Source organism: Bactrocera latifrons, unplaced genomic scaffold (genome assembly GCF_001853355.1).
Source record: "Bactrocera latifrons isolate USDA-ARS-PBARC rearing strain unplaced genomic scaffold, ASM185335v1 scaffold_349, whole genome shotgun sequence".
Taxonomy (NCBI): domain Eukaryota; kingdom Metazoa; phylum Arthropoda; class Insecta; order Diptera; family Tephritidae; genus Bactrocera; species Bactrocera latifrons.
The window spans coordinates 270,079-277,706 of NW_017536989.1; the positions used below are offsets into that span (position 1 = coordinate 270,079).

Sequence of the window (7,628 nt, forward strand, 5' to 3'; positions counted from 1 at the left end):
AATCAGGTTCACTACCTCCTGGTATTATGCTTTCACTGCCATTCAATTACATTTTATTAATATTTTTTGTAGCATTTTATGTTCCATTAGCAATAAATCACGCTCAATTACCTTTAAATTTAGGTTTCAAAATAACACCAAAATTATGCCAAAAAACTGTCTACAAAGCAATAAATTTCTATGTATTCATTTACAAGCACATACCGTTACGAGTAAAAAGTCCGTATGACATTTCTTTATTATTAATAATTAATACAAAATATAAATAAAACAAAATTTTCAATAAACATTAATTATATAATCAAATTAATAAATTATGAAAAGCAATAAAGCCGAAAAAGCGAGCAGAATAAGTAGCATAAAATTGTTGTCAAATATTCAAATAATTTTGTGTCAATACCGTAAACTGGTTTGTTTGCTGTTACACATTTATAATTTCTAACACAAATAAAACCAGTTTACAAACAATTACGCATGACTATGCAAATTCAATCATTTTTACATAACTCCCCGGCTTAATGCATTTAAAAATATTTACCAACAATCACACATGCGACGCAATAATAACAACACATACTTCAAGCGACACGCSTTCAGCAGCATTGGGAAGTGGAGACTTTAAGCTGCATTTTATTTACATAAATATGCGGACAACCGTTGACATTGAAATGCACACGAAAAAACGTATGTCTACACCTCACATATATGTATGTATTTACATGCAATTGATTTCCACATACATACACTTACATACTTCACACACGCGTGCCACAAATTAGGTCTTTAGGCTGTGTGAGAGCAGCTCCTCCATTTTTTTGTGGTTTAATTACTGGATCAGTACGCCAAACTTGCACTGGACGGAGAACGTATTTAATGGCAGTTAGTTTTGAATTATTATTATTGGAGTTTATTAAGATCAGAGTGAGTATTTGAAGAAGAAGAATTGGCTGGTTTAAAGAATTTTTCAATATGCATTATACCAGAGGTAAACTGTGGTGAAAAATCATAAATATTTTTTTTTGCTGCCTTTAAAATAATCCCCACCAGATGCGTGTACTATGCGCTCGATTTTTCCAGTTCTCTAAACACTTTCATAAGCACTTTTTGCGATGGCCTTCAGCTCCTTCAGCGAGTTTTGTTTTATCTCTTCGAACTGAAATCGGATTCCACAGAGCGGCATTTTCAGTTTGAGTCCAAATCTGGTGTGAACACGGTGGTTGAACAATCGAATTCATTGCATTTTTTTGCTTTAAAATTGGACGCGCCAGCCAAAATCCATGAATTGTTCTTCCACAATTCTGGCCACTTTCGACGGTTGTCCTCACGCAAACCCCGCAATACGGCTAAAAAGACTCCATTTTGACCAGGACAGATGGAACCATGATGCGCCAAACCGTGAAAATCGAAAAAAGCAATGAGCACCATCTTGATTTTTGAACGGCTTCGGCGTGGTTTTTTTGGTTTCGACTTGTTTTTCGTTCCCTTGCGATGATTGATGACTTCTTTGAATATCAAACTCATAAATCCATGTCACATAGGCAGTTATAAAGCTCTCCATGAATGTGTGATCGGAATTCGCACGACCAAGCATATCCAAAAAAGTCTGTTTACGGTACTCTTTTTAAAAGAAAGTTCTTCTTTATCGGGGCGAGTCGAGCAAGAACGCGTTTCTTACCRAAAATATTCACCACAATCATTCGAATGGACTCGCGAGAGATATCGAGATCTCTTGCCATCTCTCTAATCATCTGAAAAATWAAAAATAGCTGAAAATATCGAAGGTCGTCCAGAACGAGGAATGTCTTCATTGATCTCTCAACCGTCTTTAAAGCCTTCGTACCATTCGTAAGCCTGTGTTTTTGGTAAAACTGAATCACCTTAAACCTTTTCGAGTTTTGGCTAAAAATACAAAATTTTAGAAAAATTTTTTGTTCGATATTTTTATCCATGGTAAAAATCGCAAAGCACTTCTGAGGTGAAACGATGTAAGCAGCTGCTCTAAACAAGCTGGTTGACCAATCGCACTCATATTTGACCTAGTGATTATGGATAGCCCTACCAAGTTAAAAAAGTAAATTTTTTTTTAAATTTAATTACAATTTCCGGATGCTTTTTGTCACAATGTATACCTGACATAGTGTAGAAATTATTCTATTGAAATGTAATATATATATATATATATATATATATATAAGAAAATTATATAAATATTTGTGTTTAGTACAGGAAAAACTATACTTCAATTATTTTATAAGCTTCTAGCATATGTGGATTGGAAAAATCTGTCCCATCAATTTGAAAACACTGTCAACCTTGCTTCTATTGGTCTGATACAAAAGTATTGTTTAACAAATATTTAATTAAAATAAGCAAACATATTTCAAATATTTCAATATCTACTGAATAATCTGATTGCACTTCACTAGCAGATTATATAAAATTTATGCTATTCGTATCTACAGTTACATGCCGCATTTAACTAATTGTAACGATAATATCTTGCCAAATATGCAAATGCTGTGAATACCTGAAAGCATTGTGAGTCAAAACAGTGCATACATTTGAAGATAATTGTTTTATAATAATTCGATTGAGCTAAGCCAAGGCTAAAGGCATATCATTTACGAAAATATTCGAATTCCACTCGTCAAACTTMAACTTAATGCAATAAATAGCCCAAGTAGTGGCTTAAGGACATGCGGCATTGCAGGAGCTATTGAACAATAGGCATGTCAGCAATTTCGACTGCCATAAAAAGCATATGCACACACACACACACACACACAGGCATTAACACACAAAGTAAATTGCTAGCTGAGCAATTAGAAACAAGATTGGAATTATGAAATTTCACTCAAATTTTGATAACTCAACTGTGGAGCTATGTTGTGCGGCGGTGGGTGCATGACTGCTTAAGTGCAGCGTATAGTGGGAAGTATCAGTTTCAGTGGTTGTCAACCTGCTGTCGAGTTAGTGTTGTTGCGCCTATTGTGCCTGCTGTGACAGCCGCTGCCGCTGCCGCTGCCGCTGCCGCTGCCGCTGCTGCTGAGGGCATAGTCATATAAAATGATTGTTGTTTTCAAAGCTGTAAATTGTGATTGCATGTTTTATTGTTGTATGCAAACGAATATTATATGTACAKATGTATGTGTGTATATTTATTTGTATGTGAACATATATGTACGTATGTGCATTTGTGTGTGTGAACAAACAAAAACTTGTGTGCGGCATAAACATATCACACAACTAATCACGTCACAATGTCAGACAAGTGACGACGCAGCGCAATGACAGTAAAGACAAATGTAAACACAACAACTGATGGCAGCAACAAACACACTCACACACACGTACATTTGCGCGTATTATAAGCACATATTTACATATTAAAGATAATTGCTGCACCGACTCGCTTGGCCRSGGGCGTAAGGAATCACTGCAAAGCCAACAAGCTCGCACTCAACGCCGCCGATGAATGAAAGGTGCGCTTACGTACAACAGCAACAAGCACACGCATATGTATGTGTACGCGTGACTATTTCTGCTTCTGCAATTATCATTGACGATTTTCAGGCAGATTTTCTCATTTTGTCATATTGTGGTCGACTTCGGAGCTTTCAAGCTCTTTCTTCGCATGAATATTCATGTGACGTCGTTTTGTTATTATTTCGTACGCGGAACATTATACGTTCTTATTAGTACGTCTGTCCGTTGACAATATTTGCACAATTGCTTGTAATTACATCATAGTACATGCTGTTAATTACCGTTGCTAGAGAAGCGGTTTCTCGTATATGTGGCATACTCGTATGGCGGCATCCATRCAAGGTTTTTGTCAATAAAATTGTGCAATTGGGAAATATATTGTATTGTTGCGCACAAATAATCAGTCGATAAATGCAGATTGCTCATAACTTAGCCGTTTCCATTGCGAGCGCACATTTTTATATTCATTAAAATTAAAAATTTTAATCTCGCTCGTAACATCAATTACAAAGTATCGTTATGTGATTGTAACTGTGCACTGCCAGTGGCATTTAACTGTATTTATTTGACATTTCATTGCGCAGTTATTAGTTATTTGCCATTTGATTGTTTTTCATTTATTTCCGGTTATTATATACCTGAGATTTCGCATTAAGATCCGCCTGTAATGGCGGTGTCATGCCAGATTTTATAGCATTGGTATGTATTAGTAAAATAATCGTTATAAAAACCCAAATGAGCTGCTCAATGCTAGGCTCGTCATATTGCTAAACAAAAAATTATTAAAAATATAAAACTTGAAAGTTTTGATTAAAAAAACATAGTTTGTTTTTGTTCTCTCAACCTGAAATATAAACAGGCTCTACAGATAAAAAAAAATGAGCAGCTTYTTGATGTAATAATTTTGTGTGTCGAATTTCACAAAAAATATCTCAAAAGCTGAGGCACTTCTTCTGGTTCGCAGTTTTAGTATGTGTATGTTTGGAACAGGCAGRCACATAGTCAGAAATCACTACACAAACTGAGTTGGTCACGCTGATCATTTATTTAAGCACCTCATAAGAYAGCCGATATTCCCTTATGTGTATTCCAAACTTTATCACAAAAATGAATTTTTGAGTCAAAATTTGTTTCGTTTTATGTTCGCATTCGGACAAAGGAGAAGGTCTGGTGGATTGAAATAGACAACATTGGGCTACTTTTCAGTTATAAGAAGCATATTACTGATGGGTGCTCATTTTCTACTTATTTCATAGGTTCCAAACCGATTGACTTATATTTCGGTCAAATTTGAATAACAAAGAGAACTTTTATACATTGGGACAAAAAAGCACCCGGAAGATATAATAATACTCCCCGGGTAAATGATATTTCAAAAAGAATAAGTTTTAGGACTGTCCTTAGATTTTATGCCAAATATGAGCGCGATCTGTCAACCAGTTTGTTTACAGCACTTGTGCGAAGGAAATTCATTGGAATGATTTTGGTGGATATTTTAGGTATGAAACGCCTTCTTTCTCGACTCGTCCCGATAAGGCKGAATTCTTTCCCAAAAGTGTATACTGTACAGTACAGCACAGGTCTCTTTGGATATCGTGAAAATTCATAGCACACATTCATGGAGAGAATTATAACCGCTAAAACATGGACTTATGAGTTTGACATGCAAACAAGACAGCAATCATCTGAATGGAGGGAAAAACGAGTCGAAACCAAAAAATGAATGCTGGAGCCGCTSAAAAATCAAGGTGATGCTCAATGTTTTGTTTCGATATTTCTCGATGGACAGACAATCAATWTAGAGATCCATTTGGCCACATTGTAGCATTTGAACAATTCTTAGATTTTACATGATGATAAGGAACCATAATATCGAACCACGATTGTGACCGATTTTAAAGAAATATTACTGCTTTTGGAACTTGATAATATTGAAATAATTTTATACTGAATTCCTTTTCATAACATTATCCACCTTTATCAAGCTTTTTGGTTTGTTTTTGCGGTATTTTTATTTCGAAAATTTCTTAACCTTTTACGGGTGCATTACCATAAATGAAATCTCGCACTAGATTCAAAAATAAAATGTTTTCTATCTAAGATTTCACCAACAAATTAAAAATACGCTATGGACTGGATTTTTGTAAAAAAAAAAACATTTTCCCGAAATTCTGCTTCAATGCAATTGAAGTTTTACATTTTCAAAATAGTGTAATATTCGTAAAAATTTAAAAAAAGGTATAGTTATTTTTTCATTTCAGGTTGTATGAAAGCTGTTTTAGTAATATATTTATMCAAAGTTGAAAGCATCTCACTCCTTTCCTCTTCACCAGCAAACCCGCACAAATCAACTATTCCAAGCAATCTTCATTGCATTTCACTCAAATTATTTTCAATTAGAAGTTTCAATTAATTAATTATGCAACAATCTTGAAACAAATTAAAATAACAACTGAAATTGTGATCGTGAATCACTTTTGTAGCGTTTACYAAATTGGAAATCCCCAACTGACTAAAACAAAAGCAAACGCTTCAATTAAACCAGCAACGATCGTTAAGGCAAATTACCACAAATTGTCCATAGYCTATTCATATTCATTAAATAAAAATTGAAAATTTAATATTTTTTTTTTCTTTCAACCATTTCATTACAGTAACAACAACGTGCGCGCGCAAACTAGTTGAGCTAATTAAGGTGATGCCACCGGCTAATTGAAAGGCGGTGAATTTCACAATTTTTATGTCACGAATAATGCAACAACAGAAAAATAATTAAATTATTAAGCAACAGCAAAAGATTTTGCAACAAAGCAAGTAACAATAACAAAAAATCAATGCAAACAAGTTTAAATCAAACGCCAAAATAATAAGTGCCAGAGTGCTAAGGAAAACCACCGACGAAAACACATAAATATATACAAACATATGAACTCGCATAACTTGAAGGAAATCTAACAAAAGCTCTAATCAACACACATACACAGCAGCAAACAGATCAGCKCTAATCATTATATAACCGTTGAAATTACAAACGTGTCAAAGGGTAAGTACAYTCTATACCTAMACATACGCAACTGATGACAAACYCCTTAAACATACATACATAAGTATATATGTACATATGTTGTTATCTCTTCCTTACCWTGTCAGCTTAATCAAATTTCATTTAATTAGTGTTAGAAGCCTGAATGTATSTGTGCRAGGATTATAGTTGCAAAGGACTCTTTGTTGCAGTGCGCACAGGTGGCGCACGGTGGCATTTAAGTCAATTTTTTACACGACAACACTTTCACACTTGCGTTGGCAACACGCTTGCCACTCCATTACCGCCGCTGCCACTGATTGTTGGCTCAGCTGTCAGATWTGAAGACACACGGTTGTTTAGACGTTGTTGTTGAGAAAGCAGTGGTGCTTGGTTACTCATACTCCTCATCCTATGCGGATATAAATAATGACGTTAACCGTTCATATATAGGGTAATTTTTATTTTTGTACATATGTACATATATATGTTTTTCTTTGCATATATATTGGGTAGTCGAAAAAGTCTTTTCGTATCTCTAATAAAATTTTAACTTATTTTTTTATTTATATAATAGTAAATAAGTAAACAAGTATGTACTCTTTCGGTCGACCACTTTTTGCTATTTTTCCGCTAGAGACATTACTTCATCCGTCTAAAACTTTCATCATTGTAAAATTTACAGAGCGGAAGCGATTGAACCATTATTGTGCTACACGAACTGATACTGCATCGTCTCCGTAAACTTCTTAAATTGCATTGGTGGGTTGCGTGGCATTCTTCCCTTTTTTTATTCAAAAATGTCAAAATATTGTAAATTTATTCATTAATTTCACCAATTTTTTAACAGCTGTAACTTTTTACAACTTCCCTGAATTTTATTTTATTTCTTTTATGATTAAATAAAGCTTAAAATCTCACTTTTCCAACAGTGTATGGTATGACACATTGCGATTCGTAGCACTGGAGATATACGACCGSAACGACATCTATTGACAAAATACGAAAATACTTTTTCGACTACCCAATATTATTGTTTAAACATATTGACCTTGACAGAATATATATAATATACTTAGCACAAACAATTTTGTTTTGATATTTTGAATTTTTTTGATTT

The 7,628-nt window shown here is 34.3% G+C and overlaps 1 long non-coding RNA gene across 1 annotated transcript in view; it reads left to right on the forward strand.

Annotated features, from left to right (window-relative positions):
• The window catches only part of LOC108971566, an 8,461-nt gene extending 2,059 nt beyond the window's left edge, over positions 1-6,402 (forward strand). The window contains exon 2 of the long non-coding RNA XR_001993551.1: positions 6,141-6,402. This is a non-coding gene — a long non-coding RNA (uncharacterized LOC108971566). The remainder of the gene's footprint in view (positions 1-6,140) is intronic.
• The last annotated feature ends 1,226 nt before the right edge of the window (positions 6,403-7,628 follow it).